Raw genomic sequence first — 21,621 nt, forward strand, 5'->3', positions numbered from 1 at the left:
TAGTGATGCTGTGAGGAACAGATACTGTCATATTAATTGCAGCCTTTTTTTCTTTCCTGCTTTACTTTCCCTCCCTTTTTCTTCCCACTCAGAAAAATCCATATTCTGAGATAAACTGTTACCAGGTGAAACCATAACCTCTGTCAATGTCCCACAGCTTAAAGGGAAACTCCAAATATTTTTGTATCTTTTAATAGCTTTTCTAAGGGCACTTACTCAACATCAGGCTCTCCATTAGTCTGTTATTTACAGTAAGTGTGCCATTTAAGGCACACGGAAAGAACCCTCTTGAAATGTGCTATCACACTGTTACATGGCGATTCCTGTAGATGCGAAAACAGCAGGTTAAATGTGACCTGGTCCCTGAGAGACAGAACTAGTGGTGAAGCCCCAGCTACCTGTACCTATTTCTTTGTGTCCATCACCTTCCTACAGTCCCCACGTCAGCAAAACAACTGACCGAAGCAACACCATTTCCAAGCTAACTGGCTAAGGCCTTGTCTGGAAGCAGAGAGCTGATTTCAGTACCCACCTCACTCCCCCATTCCCTGTAACCTCACTCCTGAGTGCGTCACGCACCCCTGCCTCTCACCTCCTCTCTGTCCTGCTTCTGCGCCTTGACAGCTTTAGCACGTGAATCCCGGCCATGCTCTCTTCCCTGCGCAGGCTCTGGGCTTCCTTGCTGGTTCTTTCAGGACTCCACCCGCCCCTTCAGCCTCCAGTCCCTTCCCCTCCCTGTGTGCTGGCCTGCTGGCCTTGTCCTGTTTGCTCTTGTGAGTTGCTAACGGCTATTTGACCCCACCCCACTCCCAGAGCGTGAGCTCCTTTCTTCAGGCGAGACTCAGATCCTTCAGCTCCCCTGGAAGTGAAGCTTTTACCTAGCTCCCTTTTCTGATCGTGATAGCGTCTTTCTCAGAGATGCTAACATTTCTTATGCAACCATGTTACTCTGCACTCAGGAGGCTTGGGGTAGTTATGGAGTCTACCAATACCGGACACATCACCCTTGAACATAAGGCAGTGTGTGTGGGTGTCTCACATGTTTACTTTATAGGGGCATCCACCATAGATTCTTTGTTCTGCCACTTAATATTCTGTATGGTTGGGGCCATGTTGCCCACCCTGACTGATCCTGTTTCCTTGGTATAAAATGGCAGGAAAAAAAAAACCCTACCACACAGGGATCCTATGAAGATAAAATGATGTATATACCCAAATGTCCATCAACAGGTGTCTGCATAAAGAAGCTGTGGTGTATTTATACAACGGAACACTACTCAGCCATAAAAAATAATAAAATAATGCCATTTGCAGCAACATGGCTAGACCTGGAGATTATCATTACAAGTGAAGTCACCCAGACAGAGAAAGACAAATACCATATGATATTGCTTATATGTGGAATCTTAAAATAAAAAGACACAAATGAACTTATTTACAAGACAGAAACAGAATCACAGACATAGAAAATAAAATCATGGTTCCTGGGGTGCTGGGGGTGGGAAGGGATAAATTGGGAGTTCAAGATTTGCAAATATTAACTACTATATATAAAATAGGTAAAAAACACATTTCTTCTGTACAGCACAGGGAACTATATTCACTGTCCTGTAGTAAGGACCCCTATAATGAAAAAGAATATATGTGTGTTCATGTATGACTGAAGCATTATGCAGTACACCAGAGATTGACACAACATTGTGAACTGACTCTACATCAATAAAAAATGATGTGTACGGAGCACTTGCCACAAATTATAACTCATCAACAAACAATGACTGCTGTTGCTGTTAATATTAGATTCTAGAACCCTGGCTTTACCCGACTTCTGTATAAGCAACAACTTCCAGCTCCAGCCAACTCCACCTCCATCCATTATAGGTACATAAAAAAGACCCGACCAGCACATGACCCTTTTCAGGAATGGGGAATGTTCAGCTGAATTTCAACTTTCAGCATAAACCACAGTGTACAAATCATTTGGACTCTAACAAATGAGTGAGGAAGGTTAAAAGAAAATCTCTGTAAACTTTCCACCTTATGTCAGAATCTTTCCATGTAAGTTATAAAAATCTCACTTTCTTCTATTGTGTGGGTTTATATGAGTGGGAGAGGAATGTTTTCAAAAGTCTGTCATCTCAACTGGCTTATGAAGAATATTTTTTCAAAAAATAAGTCTTCAAAGATTCTAGACTAGCAGATAACTCAAGTTAAAACTTTGAGGAGAGGGAAAGATATGGAAAGTGGATTGTGCTAATTTAAAGTAAAATTTGTTCTGCTCTTTGGATTTTTTTTTGTTGAACAAAGCTTACTTTTTAGATAAAAGAAGTGAACTCAAGGGAAGAACAGTGAGATGTGATTCTTCAGACGGATAGCTTTATAAATGGAGACAGACAGACGGAGATATTCTGTAAGACGGAACCCTGTAGTATCTATGTCCTGAGTGCTTAGGCACTATTCCATTTGATTTATTAGTATTACATTTGACTCTGTGATGCTTATGCAATCATCTTCCCGACTTTGAAGATTCTTCTCTATCCCATGTACTGCAGGGAAGACATAATGTAATGAAAATAAAGGAGGCTAAAATACGCTGCTTTTATGGCAAGTACAACATTAATTTAATGCATATCTGTGTACATGTTATTTAAACCCTCAGCTTGCTTTTTCCAATGGAAATACTAATATCTACATATCTCTGCTTTGGAGGGTTGGCGAGTAACTGATCATTTGTGAAAACACTTTATACATTTGTGTCACCTTGACAACTGTATGTCCTCCCTTCTCGAATCAGTCTTTTTTATCCTTTCTCTCCTTTCCTGCCCCAGCGGTGTGGCACTTTTCCTGGCCCTTATGCTGTCCCTTTTTCTGGAGTGCCTTTCAGTCTCCGGAGCATTTATCCAGATCTCTTCTCCTTTTAAGACTCAGTTCAAATCTTAGCTCTCTGGTGATACCATTATCTCCCCAACTCAGAAACCCTATAGCATCTCGTATCTGAACCATACAATTCTGTTCCATTTTTCAAGTGTCCATGCTCATCATTTGTTCTAAAATTCTTGCTTGATTAACCCTATGCTCGGCATCCCCCGGTGAGTGTGTGGGGAACTTGCAAGGATTATCTGGCACGTATGAGAGCAGTGTTTCATCTGTGCAGCCAGGTCAGCATGTACTGAAGAGTGGCCGCTCGGTCTTGTGTCCTTGTAGTAGTGCCTTTTCTCACTCCTTCAGCTTTGCTTTGCTGGGAGACCTCAAGACTTGAGGTGGGTTATTTCCCCCCAAGTTAAGAAAGTATAACAGGGCTTCAGCTGACTGTGTGCTTGGTGAGTTTCTTTTTGCTACTTACGGTCCACTCGTCTCTGCTGACATCCAGTGTCTCAGGAACACTGTGGAGACATCCAGCACACCTTTGAGGCAGTGGCTACCATGCGTTACACAGGCTGTGGCGGACCCAGCTTGTGTCTTAACTGGAGCCAGACTGACCCAGGATCACTTCTACCTCTGCCGAGTCCTAGCTCTGCAGCTCGGGGTGAATAGCTTAACCCTCCTGAGCCTCACATCTTTGGCTATAAAGCTGGGATTGTAATGGCAGTAGTGGTATCGACCGCAGGAGGCTGGTTGTGAGCCTTACATGAGGATAACTGAGAATAAATGAGGTAGGGCGTGAGGCATGCCGACAGTCCCGAACTTCCTGCCGCAGCAGGCGTGGCTCTCGGTGCGTGCTGGGCACGTGCTTGTTGGCGAGGGGCTGCAGGCTAATAGAATGCAGGGTGCTATAAACAGTCGCACAGCCAGGAGGCGGCAAAGCAGGGGCTGGAGTGTAGGTGCCTGACTCCAGAACCGGGGCTTCCCACCACCGCACACCTTGACATGACTGCGATTCTCACCGTGAGAGCGTTAGAATGTCATTCTCTACTCCTCGGTGCCGCAAATATAGATCCCCCCCAGCAAGACCCAACACAGGCATCTACATCAGGACACTGGTACTGAAGGAGGACAGAGGATCCAGCTTGGCTCATAAGAGGGAATGAGTAAAGACGCAGAGCTCCTTAAGGGAAGGCGTTGAGAGCCCCGGGGGTACCCTGCCTGGCAGGAACGCAGTCCTGCATTAGCTGACGTGGTTCTCTTTACCCACAAAGCAATAACAACTTTGCAAGGCCTGCTTCACTCTCTGTCTACAAGGGTAGACAGCTCTGGTGGTCTTTGTGGCCAGGCAAGCATTGAAAAGCGAATTCCGTTTTGGCTAGGAACTGCCCCGTTCCCATCACTTTGAAAGTGTGCTCTCCCCAGCGCTTGACGACAGAGCTTCAAAGCTGTACGCCAGATCTTGAGTTGAGTTTCAACACCACGGGTCCTCTCTGGTGTACGGAGCCTGTGTGCCCCCACAGATGCCTTGCCCTTGGGATCTGGCTGATGTGCAAACCTCAGATCACTAATTTAGCTTGTGAAGCAAATTCTGCTTTGGCAAATGTCTTAACAATTTTGGGGAACAAAATGTTGACTCTCCAGAATTTGAAGTTCAAGTTTTGCCGATAAACAACAAGTTCCTACTGCACAGCACAGGGAACTATATTCAACACCTTGTAGTAACCTATAATGAAAAAGAATATGAAGAGGAATATATGTATGTGTGTGGATGACTGAAACACGATGCTGTGCACCAGAAGCTGACACAACATTGTAAACCGACTGTACTTCAATTTTAAAAAAAAGAAAGAAAAAAGAAAAGCTCTCTGTCCTCTCCCCACGTGCCTACGAGTGGGACACACTTTTACAAAGGTGCTCCTTCTCCCCTCTCAACCAGGATGGGCAGAAGTTAATCACTAGGTGCCATGTCTGGCCCTCATCAGCTTGGAGAGGTCGCCAGAGGAGTCTGTGTAACATAGCTTTACTAGCTCGCCTGTGCCTCCTCCTGGGGGGCCTGAAACTGCTATTCTGGGTCCTGCCATTTCTCTACAGATTTACTCTTCTTTGTTGAAGACGCTTCAACTGGGATTCTAAGCCCCAAGGTGGGGAGTTACTCATTTTCCTTTGGGTATATACCTGGTAATAAATTTCTGTTTGTTTTCTCTTGTTAATCTGTCTTTTATCTAAAGGGTCTCAGCCCAGACCTCAGAAGGCTGGGAGACAGTTACTCCCTCCCCTGCACACAGAAGCAGTGAGCAGTTGCCTCCACTGTCTGGTGCTTATGCGGGAGGTGCAGGCTTGGGGAAGTATTTACGGGAGTCATTGCAATATAGTTGGAATTTCAAGTCCATGAGTGGGTGGGTCCTGGGTTTGGATGCAGAGGGCAGGGCCTTCACGGTCCCCTGGGCCCCTCCAGGATTTATAAGTCAGTTAGGGAAGGGGGAACCTGCATGGGGCCAAGGAGAAAGCAGCCCGAGAGGTAGTTTCTAAGCACTGAATAAGAGGGAACGAGGAAACTCAGAAGCAGAGAGAGAAATGGTTAAATCGCACATTGGGCACACAGCATTCAAAGACAACAACTGAGTGATGTGGTAACATCGTGCAGTTCCTCCAGCGTAATAACGTGCGAGCCGTGAAGTGCCTGGCGTCTCACAGTAGATGCAGTGGCCGCCATCCAGCCACACCAAAAAGGCAGTGACTTCTCCACTTTCTACAGTGTTGCTCTGTTTCACATACAGGCTGCAGCCTTCTGGTGTGAGCTATGAAACCTGGGCTCCCCATCGCCAGACACAGGATTCTCCAGCAAGGAGGTGCAGCAGCGAAGAACAAACCTGACTCCATATTAGACCTGTTCCTTTGGCTCTGACCCTGTGCTCTGTTTCCTGGGCTGAGTCCTGCTGGTTCTGCAGCATTTGTAAAAGGATGTTGCCTAGAGCTTGAAAGAGACAGGACAGCCCATTCTCAAGGCTCTGACCTTTAAGGGCACAATAACACTTGCATTCATATCGAGATAAAAACTTGCAGAATAGAAAATAACACTTGTCTTGTTGGAGGTTTACAGGGACACCACGACCTGACCCACATGGACAGCTGCAAGAACAAAGAATTCTGACACCAAGAGGTTTGCAACAACCAACGACACTCCCTCCCCTTTTTAACGTAAAAGAGCCTGAATTCTGACTTGGGGGAAGATGATTCTCCAGGACCTTAGTCTGCTATCCTCGGTCTGCTGGCTTTCCGAATAAAGTCTCTATTCCTTGTCCCAACACCTCGTCTCCCGACTTACTGGCCTGTCGTGCAGCGAGCAGAATGAGTTTGGACTTGGTAACAGAAGGGAAAGAGAAAAGAGGAAAGAAACGTATTTCTCGAGGGCCAACCACTTGCCAGGCATTATGCTGTGTACTTAGGTCTTTTTTTCTCATTTTGATCCTTTTAACAATCCCAAGAGGGAGGTATCACTAAGCTGTTTCTATGGATTAGAAGCAGCACTCAAAGACACTGAGCAAATTAGCCGAGGTCAAAAACGCGTCCGTGGCAGAGCTGACACTGACATCCATCGCTCTGACTCTTGGGCCAGTTTTATTTCCACCACATCATGCTTCCTTTTCAATGCACTTATCTCAGAAGGCCCATTTTCTAATATGTTCACTTTGATGTAATAGAGAGAGAGAGAGAGAGAGAGAGAGAGAAATCTTTCATTTATTAGCCATATGGTGCAGAGTTTTGTTTTCCCCATCTGAATCATACCTCAGGAGGTATTCACGACCCTGGCACAGGGCCTTTGGGCAATTTAGTGAGTGAGTTACATAAAAATATGCCTAGATGCGAGTAGGCTTGAGTCTCAATTTAATTATTTCAGCTAAAACATTGAGGAATGGGGGAGCTGTCACTGTGAAATACACTCTTTCCCACTTCAGTGCTATTCCTTGTCTCTCACTGCGGCATTTTGACAGGAGTAGGTCTATTTTAAAGCAACCAACCTCAAATTTTAACAAAGCCACAGTGTTCTAAGGGGAAATTGTTAATTTGAAAACTGAAGTTCATCTTGAAAAACCCCGGAAGACACTTCATCATAACTTTTCGTGAAACAGAAAAACCGGAAGCCCCTCAAGGGAGCTGTGAAATGAGATCTCCTTCTGAAGCAAAGTGGGAGCCGCACGGCAGCAAAGATTCTGTTCTGCCGCAGTCCCGCCGCTGCAGAAATAACGTCTCCAGTCGTAGCGAGATCGTGGGGACTCGTGAGCGTGCTGATTACATTCACTCACGTAACCCTTTGCACTTCAGAAGGGCTCGGATGGAAGCAAGACCTCATTCAGAGTCCTTCCAACCTGGAATCACCTGAGGGAGCATAGGACGGGGGTTTCCCTGGGTTGTGGGAGTCCTAGAGGCAGAACTGAAGGGGAGGAGGTGGATTCCACTCCACACTTCGAGAAGACGGTGTGTTTGACCCCAAGACGGCAGAGACCGTACCTGATGACCTCACTGCCTGCGTCCCTGGACCACAGCAGGGATTCGGGACAAGGCTGTGAAATGAGTGAGGGAGGAGGGCAGTTCTTCTCAGTCAATACAGGGATGTGTCTGAAAATAAAGCCAATTCAGAGACAGGAACATAATCTTTTCAAACCAACAGAAGCACCTTCACATTCAGTTTCACATGCTTTACCTTGTGGCTTTGCTGTTTGGGGACCTCAAGAGTAAATGCGGCCCCCAAACTTTCTGCTCAGGGGCATGCAGTAAATGTGAGGACTGAGGAAAGGAACGTTGAGACAGAAAGAGTTCCCAAGTTCTGAATCAAATGGGCCGAAAGACCCGGCACCAACACAGATCCCATCACATCGCCTTTTACTTCATAACCAAAATGTGCTTTATAAGAGACGCTACTCTACTAAAATCGCATCTGGAAATGTTACAAAATGAAGTAGAAATCTTTCAAATGTTTAAGACTTTAAATAAAGCCTGTTTACATTTTTAAAATGAAGTTAATTCCAGTCTAGTTAAAGATCCCTTCTTGAGATTTTCAACAATCATCTACCAAAATTAAATGGGATGTAGAGGCAGAAAAAAATGTTCCCTCTTCTCTTGTAGGTCCTTTGGCTGGTCTAATAATTAAATTGACATTAGGCAGATGAACAGGAGAAAAACAAATTTAGTTTTGTGCATATGGGAGCCCCTTAAAAACACGAGGCTGAAGAAGTGACCAAAGCAGAAACCTTTTAGACAAGGAAACCATACATTTGTGAAGACTGACAAGAAAAAGGGGTTTGGGCATGGGGCCGTCCATTAGTGAGGAGTGACAAGGTTTGTTTATGTAGCCTCCTTGGCCCTGAGTGCCCAGTCTCTGATGATAAGGATGCCTTCTACCCTTACAGTGCAAGGACGGTATATTTCGCATGGGAGATTTATCTTCTGCTTCCAGGAGGCAGAGAGTAGAGTGTGCTTCTTGAACTGGCCGTTTCTCACGTAACTTCTACTAAAAGGAATCCGTGGGCCAATGCGGCGTATTTTGAGCTGGTATATCCTGCCCCCTTCAGAAAATAATTCTCAGTTTATACATAACCTCTTCTTTGTTTACCCCTTCTGCAAAGATCCAAGCACGCATCATGGCTTAAGTGGGAGATAACAGAAACGATGCTACGAGGCATTTCAAATTCAATGATTCTTCCCAACAAGATCATTTTATTCAATTATGCATTTCCCCCCCAAACACTAGGTGTTAGAAGTTGCCATTCCACTGTTTTAATGTTACTAATACCAGTTTTCTTCATGACTTAAGAACGACTGGGAAATAATTTAAAAATCGATGACTATTTGTCTATTCTGTTGTTGAGAATCGTGCACTAAACGCATACAGGATCAGCATTGCAGCTGATGCTGCAGACAGATGTTAAGATCTGCTTCCCTCGGAGGTGATCGAGAGGACATGACCCCGGGCTGACCCGTGGTCTGGAGCCGGACAGTCAGAGGCTCCTGTCCCCACCCTTGGAGTAAGTGTCCTGCCCACCGTTCGCATAGCAGAGCTGTTCCAAGGTCACAGCCTTGAGAGAGTAAGGTATAAAGACCATCTGGAGGGCCCGCCTGACTCAACCCAGTTAAGGACTCTGTGCAAACTTGCAAGTAAGCTTCTAAGATTCTGGTGGGTAAGTGCAGAGGTCTACCCACCTGTGGCCACAGAAGGCAAGCCTGGTGTAAGTTCTCTCTCTTACAAAACCTGCCCCCGTGCATCTGGAAGATCTGCCACTGCTCTCCGTCTCTCCGGCCTCCGTGCGTGGGGGCCAGGTTGCCAGGCGACAGCTTCGCGCCCAGCAGTGAGTCAGGTGTTTGGATGCTGTTGTGCCTTCTATATTAGTTTCCTGTTTCACTTCTGAACACCCTGTCGGGCCGCCTGACTTCCTAAGGCCAGTTTTCCTGGGTTCATCTTCTATACATCTTACTCTTGCCTAGATAACAGCAGTCCTGGAGGAGTTTTTAAGTAGAATGAGTAGAAATAGTTTGCCTATCTGGAAGAACTGCATTTGAGCAAGGTTCTTTCAAAACCGGGGCGAAATAATTGAATGGTGTTATTTCAGGGGTTGTGTTAGCTGCTCTCTTCTCTATTGCTCTTTACAATTCTGTCTCAGTATGAACAAAGCCCCTATTCTGTGCACTTCTTTTAGCAGAAGAAAACATGGACGAGCTTTGTTTTTATTAAAAAAATGGAGTTTCATGATGGACACGTCTAGAATTGAGGGGGATATTTTTTGAGCAGAAAGGCTCACCCGGAACTTCTCAGGCAGCTTTTTGGCAAAGAAATCCATAAAGATGGATGTTAAAGTGAGTGACTAAATCTATAATTTGATTTTTAAGGTTCACTTCACATACTGGTGACAAAAGATGACAGAGTGGGTTCCTGCAAGAAAATTCGTCAGTGGTAGCCACTTACCTCAGGGAACCAGCGTGGCCCATTGTTGGTCTGCTCTTAGAGAGGAAAATGCTGGAACTGGTGATTCTGTGGAGCCAAACATTTTGAATTAATGTGTTTCAGAAAAAGAAACACCAACTCCTGGCCAAGGCTGACTCTCTGAGAATGCAGTGTGGTGTCAGAGCCTTGTCGCCTTAGTACAGAGTGACACTCTGCAGTGCTAGAGCCAGTCATTTTCCATGGCTCCCTCAAAACTCACTCAGGAGAGGGTGTTTCAGTCCTTCCCGTGGTCTCCAGATGGTCTCCACTCTGACCAGTATTTCAAGACCTGTTCTCTTACTTGTCTTTCTAGTGCCTCACAGTTGAACCTCAGCACACAAGCCACTAGGGACCCCAGAAAGCCAGGTAGCCTTTCTGGACTTGACAGGTAGAGTGCCTCTGAGTGGGGAAATATTAGTCCAAGGGGGCAAACTTTCAGTTAGAGGAGTAAGTTCTGGGGACCCGTGTACACACCATGTTGATTACAGTTACTAACACTGTATTACGTACTTGAAAGGGGCTAGGACAGTAAATCTGAAATGTTCTCACCACAAAAAAGAAATGGGAGTTATGTGAGATGATGGAAGGGTTAACTAACGCCGCCAAGGTGTTTATCATTTTGCAAACAAGTGTATCCAGTTCACACCTGGGTGCACCCTGAACTTACACAATGTTATATGTCAGTTATATCTCAGTAAAACCGTAAAAAAGTGAAGTGATCCTGAAAGACTCTGTTAGTTGGTTTCTATTTCTCAATCAGATGCTACGTTTCATAAACTCTAAGGCAAACATTTTTACATTTTAAAACAGGAATCCTCTGTGAAATTATTTTTTTTACAGACAGTAGTATCTGAGATTTGAAGGCATGTGATGTCTCATTTTATAAATGCTACTCGTGGTCTATTTATCTCTGGGTTTGCAATGTTAATCTTAAACTCTTAATTTTATGTCTTCGAATGTAGAATTATTTTAGTTGTTTCAGTCCCTAACCTGACTGCATACTTGAAATGTGTTAATTTTTTAAGCAATCTGCTTAACACTTACCTCAACTTTATTGGTCTGTATGTGTTTTGCAGCCATGAAGGAAGTGAACTTGATGCTCTTGAGTCCCAATCACATTCCTCCTGCCTCAATCCCCAAATATAGAAAGTCCTTAGTTAAATGTCCAGTGATGGTTAAAGAGAGACCTGCAGACCTGAACAAAATCTAGGGACTGGTGTCGCCTAGACGTGCTTTGTTGTGTGGGTTGTATGCAGGAAATTGAGGTGATCCTGTACATACACAGACTGGCCCACTGATCAGTGTAAAACAGACATAGATACATGAGTGTATCTAGGGTCTCCGACTAGTGGGTGCATATCTGGATAATGCTCTTAGCAAAACAGTTAACATTCTAAATTCATTCTTAAAGCTGGGGGGAAACGGGCTGCATGGAAAAGTTTCATTTTTTTTCACCAAAAGTGTGCTTTCTCCTTCCAAAGTGCTCTCAGCTCATTTCACCCCCACCCATCGCACTCAGAGGCATGTTAGTGTGCCTCCCGTCCCAGATGACCTCCAGGAACAGGACAGCTCAGACGCTTCAGATCTGGCTTGTGCTGGACAGAGCCCTCCAAGGTTACAAAAGTGACCGAAGCGGGCATTTACTGACACAGCACAGACACCGTTCCTTTTTAAAAAAAGTCTCATTCATTTCGTTAGTTGATACCCTGGACACCAAAGGATGGTGCCTCATGATTTCAGAACACAAAGCGTACAGGGATGAAGTCACTCTTCAGTCTGAAAGGAAGTCCGTTTATTCAAGCCTGACTTAGACTGCCTGTTTTTGTGTTGTGCCCTTCTTTCCCCATTCAAACTGAAATTGAGTTGCTTTTAAAAACTGAATATATGCTCCTAAGTGTGTCTGTCTGTCCCTCTCGGGGCCATTACAGCAGCCAAACAGGAGAGCCTAGAAGGGCACTAGGATGTAGTCACGACTTCCTCGCTTGCTGAACAGTCTAGGACGTGACGAATGCAAACGCTGCTGGGCTTGCTCGTGGGGGGAGTGGGAAAGGCTTTAAAGTAAAGCAGACTCATATTTATCAGAGCATTGAAGCATTTATTGCTTAAATTTGGAGGATTCAACACTTTTGACTTTTTGAGCAATCTGTGTCCAACATCCATTTTAGTGAAATGGGGCAAAGAAAACCTGTGTTGTTTGTTTTATTTACTTGTGTTGATCTGGTGTGACCCAGTTATGTAGGCGCCCCTTTATGATAACACTCTCTTTTTATTAGTAAAACAGTCCTTAAGATAATGACAGCACGCGCATGCTTGTGTAATGGAAGCTCCTTCCACGCATCCCGGAAGTTCAGCTTAGCGACGTCCAGTGAGTGACAGTGGCTGAGTCTAGTCCACAAGGGTGAATTACTCAGCTCCTCGCCCAATTCCTGGGGGTCGTGCGGTTGGACTTTGAAATTCTTGCCCGTTCTACTGGGTGCTCTGCTCTTGCAGTCAGGAAGATGTGCTTGGGGAGGGAACTCACAATGTTTGAGTGAGCCTGTGGATTGGAGAAGTGCCAGGAACTCAGACTGCTAATCAGATCAGAGCATATTAACGTCTTAAAATCAAGGGTGAGAGAATAAACTAAGCTATAGGTCTTAGAATTTCTGACTCTTAACATCAGTGACTAAATCTACTTTCTCTGTAGATTCTCTGCCCTTAATCGTAGTTTATCCTTCTCAATGTAGTCTGTAATTGTATTTTAAAAAATTACAGTGTTAAAATATCACATTCTTTTAGTTCTGGGTTGTAAACAGGTATTGCGACTGGGTGCTGTTTGTAGGATGCCCAGATCTCAGTGGAATCCCAAAGGATTTAGATACAAAACAAGTTTAAATTTCAACATATTAATCTAGCAAAAAGATATAAATTCTCCTTTTTTAATTCCTTTTTATAATGTATTAATGTGGACATCTGGTGTACCACCCAGGACAATCAGATGTTTGTCAAAGGGTTACAAATAATTACTAGGGTAAAAATAATTAACAAAGGAGAGTAAGGTAGAGAAAAGAGAGACCACATCATAATTGAGTTTAAGAACTATGCCTTTATACGGAGGATCCTAACCAAACACTAACATTTAAGTTGGAAAATACGGCTTCTCAGTCTTTTTATTTCTATGCAGTAATAAAAGACGCTCCAATGATGAGATTACATGCACAATGAGCATGAATAACTTGTATTAAAATCAAGGTCTGATATCTACCCTCAATTAGCACGAGTAATTCCCTCAGGAAGTAACGTGCAATCTTTGCCCTCGGATAATCAGGTCAATTCTGTGAATGAATATCTCAGGACAAAGTCTGAACCCTTAGTTAAACTTTAATTTGAAAGCTATGATGTGAGAAAAATGGAAAAGGAATTAAGAAAGGTGTTCAAAAATAGAACGGTTCAGCTTTTGCTAAAAGAATTTTCATCGTAGGGCTATTGAATTAATTACATTTACAGGATTATATGCTCACATATCAACTTGAAATGCTAAGCTGTAAACTCAAGAAGATAGAATAATTACCTCCACTGAATCCTCCCTAAAGCACTATTCCCAGAATATCACAGCATTGTCAGTCTCTTGAAAAGACTTTGTTGCAGGGTAGTGACTAGGAAGTAGAAATGGAGTGAGGCCAGGTGCAAGGTGAAAATTTAAATATGGAATCCACCTCAATTCCTCATGTTGATGCGAAACCTTCTAGAAAATTTATTTGTCCTTGAAAACAAGTTTCTCCGGATTGCTGGGATTGAAAAAGTCTACATCTCTTTCAAATATGCCTTAGTTTAAAATCGTCTTCGAGTACCTGAGTGTTCTGGTATAAATGATTCAAGGTAAAATAATCATTTATTGTGTCTATAAATATTAGTTATTCTAAATTAAGAATGATATTATCTTACCAGAATGTTGCTGACGTGTGAAAGGCTAAAGAGTGACACTAATCAGAAATGTGCTGTGTCAAAACCAGAAGATCCACATGGAAATTTAGGTTTCTCATTGCTTTGTCTGCACGGCAACTCTGAACAGCAAGTAAGAAACCACAAGACAACGCCTGGTGCTGAAATTCTCTTCTTGCCATTACTTATCCTTAATGGACGTTTTTTTTATTAGCTAAGTGTTTATTATGTTCACCCTGTATGTGTGCCATTTTGATCAACAGACATCATCTCTAACACTTGCTTCCTCTAATTTTCTCTTTCTGTAGAAATAATCAGATCTTTTCATGGAATAAGATTTTTTCTTTTCTTTCATCTTTTTTGCTAAAACATTCTTGAAATGGAATTTTCAGAAAATTTTTTTTCTGAATGTTTCGAAGTATAGTATTTTAAAACAAATATAAACAGAACGAGACAGGTAATATAACGGTATTATTTCTACAGAACGATATATCTTTTATTAGAGAAAAGTGATCAGGTATTTGTAAAAGCTCACATAAGGAGAAAGCCATTCAATAGGGCTGAAGTAGGAAGCAACACAGAATAATCGATGTTTCCTTCATCAGAGGGCTTACCCAATGGTAGCAGGGATAAATCCCGTCATTAAATGATCCATGTACCTGTGGTGAGCACAAGGCTGCTGCCTGAGTGGTACTGAGGTGGCGCTTTCTTACCTCCAGCCCATCAATCCAATCTCCTGGGGATGAGAAGCAGCCTGGGGCGGTCATCAGTCATGATCTAATGCAGGCATCCGTCACCGTGTCCTGGAAGAACTTTTGTCTAGTTCCTGTTTATGATCTAAATGTTTTTCACACAAGTGATTTCCCCCACCTCTCTTTTTGTGGGCAGAAAACAAATAACATTAGTAAACTGTTACTGTTGTCTATTGTTCTTAAATAATTCACACTAAGATCTGTTTGTAGCTTTTATAGGAAAATAAGTACACTTATTAAAACAAAGGGAACAGAAAATGCTTGCTTGTTGTTTAAGATTCTGAACACTCACTAATTTCTCTCGTAGTGCAGGTGGACTAAGTTCCACAGCGAACACTCACAAATCTCAGAGGTTTAGCAATGAGAGATGATAACTGTGTTTCCTTGTGTTAGTCCAGTGTGGATAAATAAATTCGCTCTATGCAATTTTCAGATCATCCCCTTCTGTCCTTTGATGCCTCTGTCTCCAGAGTGTGCCTCCGGATTGCCGCAGATGAGTAAGAAGATAGAGAATTTTAATGGAGCAGACTTGGATGGGCACGCATATCTTCCGGTCAGGTGCCATGAGCCAGAGTCTAGACACGTGGCCCTCCTGCTTGCCAGCGAAGCTGAAAATGTAGGATCACTGTTTCACTGTGAACTGAAGGAAGAGAGGAAATGTGTTTGGTAAACATTTCACCCGGCGCTGCCGTCACCTGCCCCTCTGGTCGTCAGCTCTCTCTCCCATCCTTCTTCCCACACAGAGGACACAATCAGCATCCCTTTAAGAGCAACCAAGTAGACCATCATCCAGAGATCGCGCCATCCGATACAGATGCGGCTGCTTGATGTGCCGGGTCAAGGCCAAGAAATTAGGATGTCATCGTCCCCTCCCCTGCAGCCCGCGTCCCCTCAGTAGTGGGTAGAGCAGGTATAGGATGGTGCTAATAAAAACTCTCATTCCGAAGACGTTCTGGTCCAGGGTGCTGCTGGAATCCCGCTGTCCTGGGAGGCGGGTCTTGTAAATGAGAGCATCGTTCTGATTGGGCACTGGTTTGGGTGAACCGACCTTGTTTACTTTCTATTGTTGTTGTTGTTGTTGTCTTGTTTGTTTGCTTGCTTTGCCGTGGCTCCTGTCTCAGCCATCTGGCGGGGGGTGAGGTTTTCATCTTGTTGATCGTCATCTGGCCGCGTGTTAAATGGGCACTGATCGGCGAGCGTCCCCTCTTAGGGACTACACAGGGTTTGAAGATTGTTTCCCGTTTGTGGAAAGTTGGAGCCCAAGAGATGAAGATGCTTGTGGCCTGAAGTTTTTTGTTTTGTTTTGTTTGCTTGTTTGGTTTTGGCTTTTTTTTGCTCCAGTTTCTGGTTGCCCGTAAGATATAATTCCCTGAGAAAACTTGGAAGCCTTCTAGTATATTTGCTTCCAGGCAGTTATATGCTTAGTAAGCACAGGTGAATTTCTTTCCTAGACCCGGTTCCCTGACTGGCTTCCCTCCCACCTCCTTCCCACCCTCAAAACATCCTGGCAGGCAGTCGTAGGACCAGTTCACATCAGCAGGTCGTGCACCAGCTGAAAAGAGCTGGAAAAGAGTGAAGCCGTTGTCAACAAAGTCGATGAAAGCACTTTGCACGTGGGGGAGGTCTGGGATGTACCAAAATCTAGTAAAACAGGATGCTTTCTTTCAAGGGCTTCTCAGAACTTTGAATGTGCTTATATATATTCCAAACCTCTAAGTGAAAGATACAGGAAATACTGGTTTTCAAACACATTTGCCCACAACACCCTTTTGCAGACGGTGTAGACTGTGATCTAGAAAAGGTATTTCAGAAATATCACCATAATAAATCCCTACACGTATAATAATTTAGTTTCAAAGCTCTAAAATTCTCTGAAAACAGTAATTGAATCAAATGTGGATTACATTGCCACAATTAAATAATAAAGGTTAATATAAAATAATTTATTAATAAGGAGAGCATCCTTCATTAAAGCAAGAGTCATACTGTGGAAGATTTTCTCTTATCGACTGCGTTTTAATGGAATTTATGAACTTTTCATGCCAAGCCACTATTACTAAAACTAACTAAGTACCAGTTTTCTTCACAAAGCTGTACACTGTTTTATTTGTGCCAGTCTGTAAACCTCTTCTGTCCCAAATAACATACCCTTTAGCAGTAAAAACCTAACAGCCTAACTGACATTTTAATAGTACACTTGACAAACTTGGATGTTGGGAACAATCCTGTTTTCAGCCGTGATCCATTGAAAGCAGTTCTATTTGACATAATCCTGAAGGAGGACTGCTGTCACTCATACAAAAGTGAATTGCATGGATGCAAGTTACTGTTACAAGGATGCGAATCACCGTAAAATTGTGTTTTTTTAAATACAGCTTTTCTCTTCAGATTAACTTAACTTTGTTGCCCTATAAAGAATCAGCTCAAGGCTCCGTGGCCAAGATGGTGAGGGAGGAAGACCCTGAGCTCACCTCCGCCCATGGCGCACCAGAATGACGACAATTTACAGAGCAGCTATCCGTGAGAACAGCTGGAAGCCTAGCAGGAAAGAATTTCCACAACTCAAGGTGTAGAGAAGGGACCACAGTGAGACAGGCAGGAGGGGCAGAGACGTGTAGAGTCAGGACTCAAGCCCCGGGCAGGTGACCCACCGATGGGAGGATGACCACAATCTCAGAGGTTCTCCCCAAGGGTGAGGGGTCTGAACCCCACATCAGGCTCCTGCCCTGGAAGAGAAGCTGCCAGGATGCCTGGCTTCGAAGGCCAGTGAGGCTTGTGTGCAGGAGAGTCAGAGGACTGGGGGAAACAGCGACTGTGGTGCTGAAGGGCTCATGCAAAACTTCACCTGCTCTGAGACCCAGCACAGAGGCAGCGGTTTGGAAGGAGCCTGGGTCAGACCCACCTGCTTACAGTGGAGAGCCTCCCGGAGAGGCAGGAGACAACCAGGACCACCACCTTCCCTGGGACAGAGATGCTCACAGCAGCCATTTTGGGGAGCTCATCCTACCATGAGGCTGTGAGCACCATTTGGATCCTCTGTAGCCTATTAGCACCAGAGTCTTACCTTCCCCACCAGCCCATGTGCCCTGGTTCTGCGACCTTCCAGGCAGAGCAACCAGCTGCTTAGGAATCAGCCCTGCCCACCAGTGAGCCAGCAGCCTCTGCATGAGGCAGGTCCCATCAGTGATACAGACAGGGGCCAGTTCCACCTACCAGTATAGGTGCTACCACAACAGAATGGCTCATGCAGTCCACACAGGGGGTACCCCTGGAGCTTCGAGCTCCGAGGACAGAGGAGAGCATGCAGCTGGGCCCCCTAGGGCGTCTCCTACATAAGGCTACTTCTCCAAGCCAGGAAGTGCCACTGACTTACCTAAAACACAGAAAGAAACACAGAGAATTAAGCAAAATGAGGGGACAGAGGAATATTTTCCAAATGAAGGAATAAGATAAAACCCCAGAGAAATAACTCAGCTAAGTGGAGATCAGCACTCTGTCTAATAAAGAGTTAAAATAATATATCCAGATGAAACTCTAATTTGAAAAGACAACTGCACCCCAGTGTTCATAGCAGCACTGTTTACAACAGCCAAGACACGGGAACAGCCTGCATGTCCATCAGCAGATGAGTGGATAAAGAAGTTGTGGCATATATATACAATGGACTACTACTCAGCCATAAAAAAGAAGGAAATAATGCCACTTGCAGCAACATGGATGGACCTAGAGATTATCATACTAAGTGAAGTAAGTCAGAAAGAGAAAGAAAAACACCACATAATGTCACTTATATGTGAAATATTTTTTTAAAAAGGACACAAATAAATTTATTTACAAAACAGAGATAGATTCCCAGACATATAAAACAAACTTATGGTTACCAGGAGAGAAAGAGGATGGGGAGGGATAAATTAGGAGTTTGGGATTTGCAGATACAAACTACTATATGTAAAATAGCTAAACAAAAAGTCCTACTGTACAGTACAGGGAAGTATATTCAATGCCTTGTAATAGCCTATAATGAAAAAGAATATGAAAAGGAATTTTTTATATATATAACTGAATCACTTTGCTGTACCCCAGAAACTAACAGAACATTGTAAATCAACTATACCTCAACTGAAAAAAAAAGAATTCAAATAATGATCATAAAGCAGCTCAACAAACTTAGAAGAGTGGATGAACGGACGGACACAACGAAAAGTTGAACAAAGGGAGAGTGCATGTTGTTGACTTCTAATTTAGTTCTGCTGTCAATAGAAAACATATTTTATGCAATTTTAATTCTTTGAAATTAATTGAAACTTGTTTTATGGCCTAGCATATGGTCTATTCTAGAGAATGCTCCATTTGCTCTTGAAAATAATTTTTATTCTACAGTCATGGCATTAAGTATGCTACATATGTCAGTTTTATTGTTTATCTGTGTCTTTGTCTGATTTGCTGTTGTTCTTTTTAGTTTTCAGCTCGCCTCCTTAGAGGTTGCCCCTATGTCTGTTTAGCTGGTTGCCAGCCAGTTACTAGGTAGAGGTTGTGCTCAAATGCCTCAGGCCAGTTGGACTTCTTACTTACCAACAGCTCTACATGTGGGCAAGGGAGCGTGTTCCAAAGATGGTCTGTTTTCAAGCACGCCCAACTTTTACCTTCCCTAGGGCTCTTTTCTGCCTCCTGTACCTCCTGTGTGCATGTGTATAGTCTTAGAGTGAACAGATACATGGGGACGAAAGGAGGCCCAAGCCGTCCTCAGCCCTCCTTTGGTCCCCACAACGCAGGCAGTTTTATCCAGGATAGGCTTGCCCCAGCTGTGACCAAAACACCAGGATGATCGAGCCGTCGACCCGCTTGGCTTGCCCACTGCGAGGCTGTCACTGGCACTGATGGAAAGCAGCGGGCATCTGCATCTTCCCACACTCTCAGCTGAGCGAGCCCCTTGTGACCAGTGCTGGTCCTAGCGGCCCATCTGCTCTGGCAGAGCCTCCACGCTGGCTGAGCTGTGGGGGGATGGAGGTAAATGGGACCAGCTGGAGGCGAAAGCCACGGACTCCCACGACCCTCCCTGGAAGTTCAGCAGTTCCTCCAGCAGGAGCCCTTTCCACATTGCTGTACTTCTTTGGTCAATTTCTGTAGCCTCAAAATGGTCATTTTTGTTGGTTTTTCTCAGCTTTTTAGTTGCTCTTTGGGGAGAGGATTTACTAACCTCCTTGCTCAGCCAGAAGTCAGAAGGGTGTTCTTTAATTTGAATATTAAAACACAGAACAGGGAAAGGGTGGGACCGTCTCTCCCTCTGACTTCTCGGGGCGGTGGCAGAGGGTAGTGTATCTCTAGCAGGAATGGTATTTGCCAGAAACTAGGGAGCACAGAGGAGAAAAATTCAAAATGCTGAATTCAAGATTACACAACCACCTGAAGTGTACCTGCATGAAGGGTACGCAGAGATCCTACTGATAGATAATTCACGGGCCTCTGTGTAAATGGCGTGGAGAAGATGGAGGAGAGGGAGGGATACTGGCAGTTGACACTGTTCCAAAGCTGTCACTTGCATGACTGGTTCTCATCCACTGCGGCAAGAAAACATCCCAGTGTCTGGCTCTTGCAGGTTTTATATTCCAGGCACAGAAGCCTGTGACCTTGGCCTCCCTGTTACACTTTCCATCTGACTTTTTCTGCATATTGCAAATGGGGCTATGACAGCGTTAACAGAGGTGATGCCTCGCTGAGTAAATTTAATGATGCCAAGGAGTTTCTAAGACCTCAGAAAAATAGGTCTCAGGGTATGTACTTCAGAGAATGTGTTATTCAAAGTGGCATTTTTATTTATTTTTTATTTTTAATCTGTTTAAAATTTTTTATTTTTAAAAAAATTATTTTGAGGGGGGTAATTAGGTTTATTTATTTATTTATTTTAATGGTGGTACTGGAGATTGAATTCAGGACCTCACGCATGCTAAGCAGGCACTCTACCATTTACCTAGTTCCTCCCCTCAAAAGTGGCATTTTAAGATGCATCTCTGCTTCTAAGAATGTGTGTTTCCTTCAATATCTTAAGTCAATGTCTTGAACGCTTACCATGACTTTTGTCCAAAAAGTGAAATATCATTTAGTAGAGTTAAAATGTAATGTCACTTCTACAGTTAGTGTAAAAATAAACATTGTGTTTGTTTATCACGTCTAGGTATGTTTAGAAACAGAAACTTAGGGAGAGGGACCAAAATAAGTGGGTGACGGGTCTGAGGCCCTGGGAAAGGGAGCCTTCCTTTATCCAAGGGGAAAAGAGGCTCTAAGTTGTGCCCACTGCATCCCCTCCAGCCCTCACACAGAGGAACCAGGTCTTTCTATGATATTTCATGGGTTCCAAAGTGTATCTTAGACCTGCAACAAACCTTAATCAAGTCTCTCTCTCTAAGGCTCTGCTCTTCCCAGATCGAAAGTATCACTGTTTACAGGTGGCGTTCTCTTGACGGTGTGGCTCTGGGTGAAGAACAAATGAGATGGACAAGTTCCCTTCTAAGAAAAAGGGCACTTAGTAAATTGTCTGTATGTATACACGCGTGCGCATACACACACATGTTTTACTATAAGGAACTGGCTCATGTAATTACAGAGGCTGAGACATTCAACGTCTGGGTTGGCAAGCTGAAGACTCAGGAGAGTCAATGGCATTCGTTCTAGTCCGAGTCTGAACCCATAGTCAGGAAAAGATGGATGTTTCAGTTCAAAGACAGTCAGTCAGAGAGAAAGAACTTTTTCTGACTCAGTCTTTTATTCTATTTACATCTTCAGTGGCGTGGGTGAGAACTATTCACCTTGTGGAGGACAATCTGCGTTATTTACTAAGGATTGGAATGTTAATCTCATCCAGAAACATCCTCCCAGACACACCCAGAAACATTTAACCGAATACCTGGGCACCCTGTGATCCAACTAGATGAACACATAAAATTCACCACCACACTATTTCCTGAGTGCTAAGGGGTCCCCCCCACCCCCTGCCCAGAATAATCACAGCCTCCTCTCACGGATTCCAGGCCATGGGCGCCTACCGGCCACAGGGATTCTATTATCTATTGCTGTATAATAAATTACCAAAAATTTGGAGGCTTAAAACAA

At 44.0% G+C, this 21,621-nt stretch overlaps 1 long non-coding RNA gene across 2 annotated transcripts; it reads left to right on the forward strand.

Moving 5' to 3' along the window:
- Positions 1-1,851: 1,851 nt before the first annotated feature.
- LOC140699265 (uncharacterized) lies at positions 1,852-15,462 on the forward strand. Of its 2 annotated transcripts, XR_012077311.1 has the most exons (3): positions 1,852-2,058; positions 13,769-13,895; positions 14,985-15,462. It is a non-coding gene; the product is annotated as an uncharacterized lncRNA (long non-coding RNA). The 2 variants fall into 2 exon arrangements; XR_012077310.1 differs by lacking the exon at positions 13,769-13,895.
- The last annotated feature ends 6,159 nt before the right edge of the window (positions 15,463-21,621 follow it).

Source organism: Vicugna pacos, chromosome 11, assembly GCF_048564905.1.
Source record: "Vicugna pacos chromosome 11, VicPac4, whole genome shotgun sequence".
Classification (NCBI taxonomy): domain Eukaryota; kingdom Metazoa; phylum Chordata; class Mammalia; order Artiodactyla; family Camelidae; genus Vicugna; species Vicugna pacos.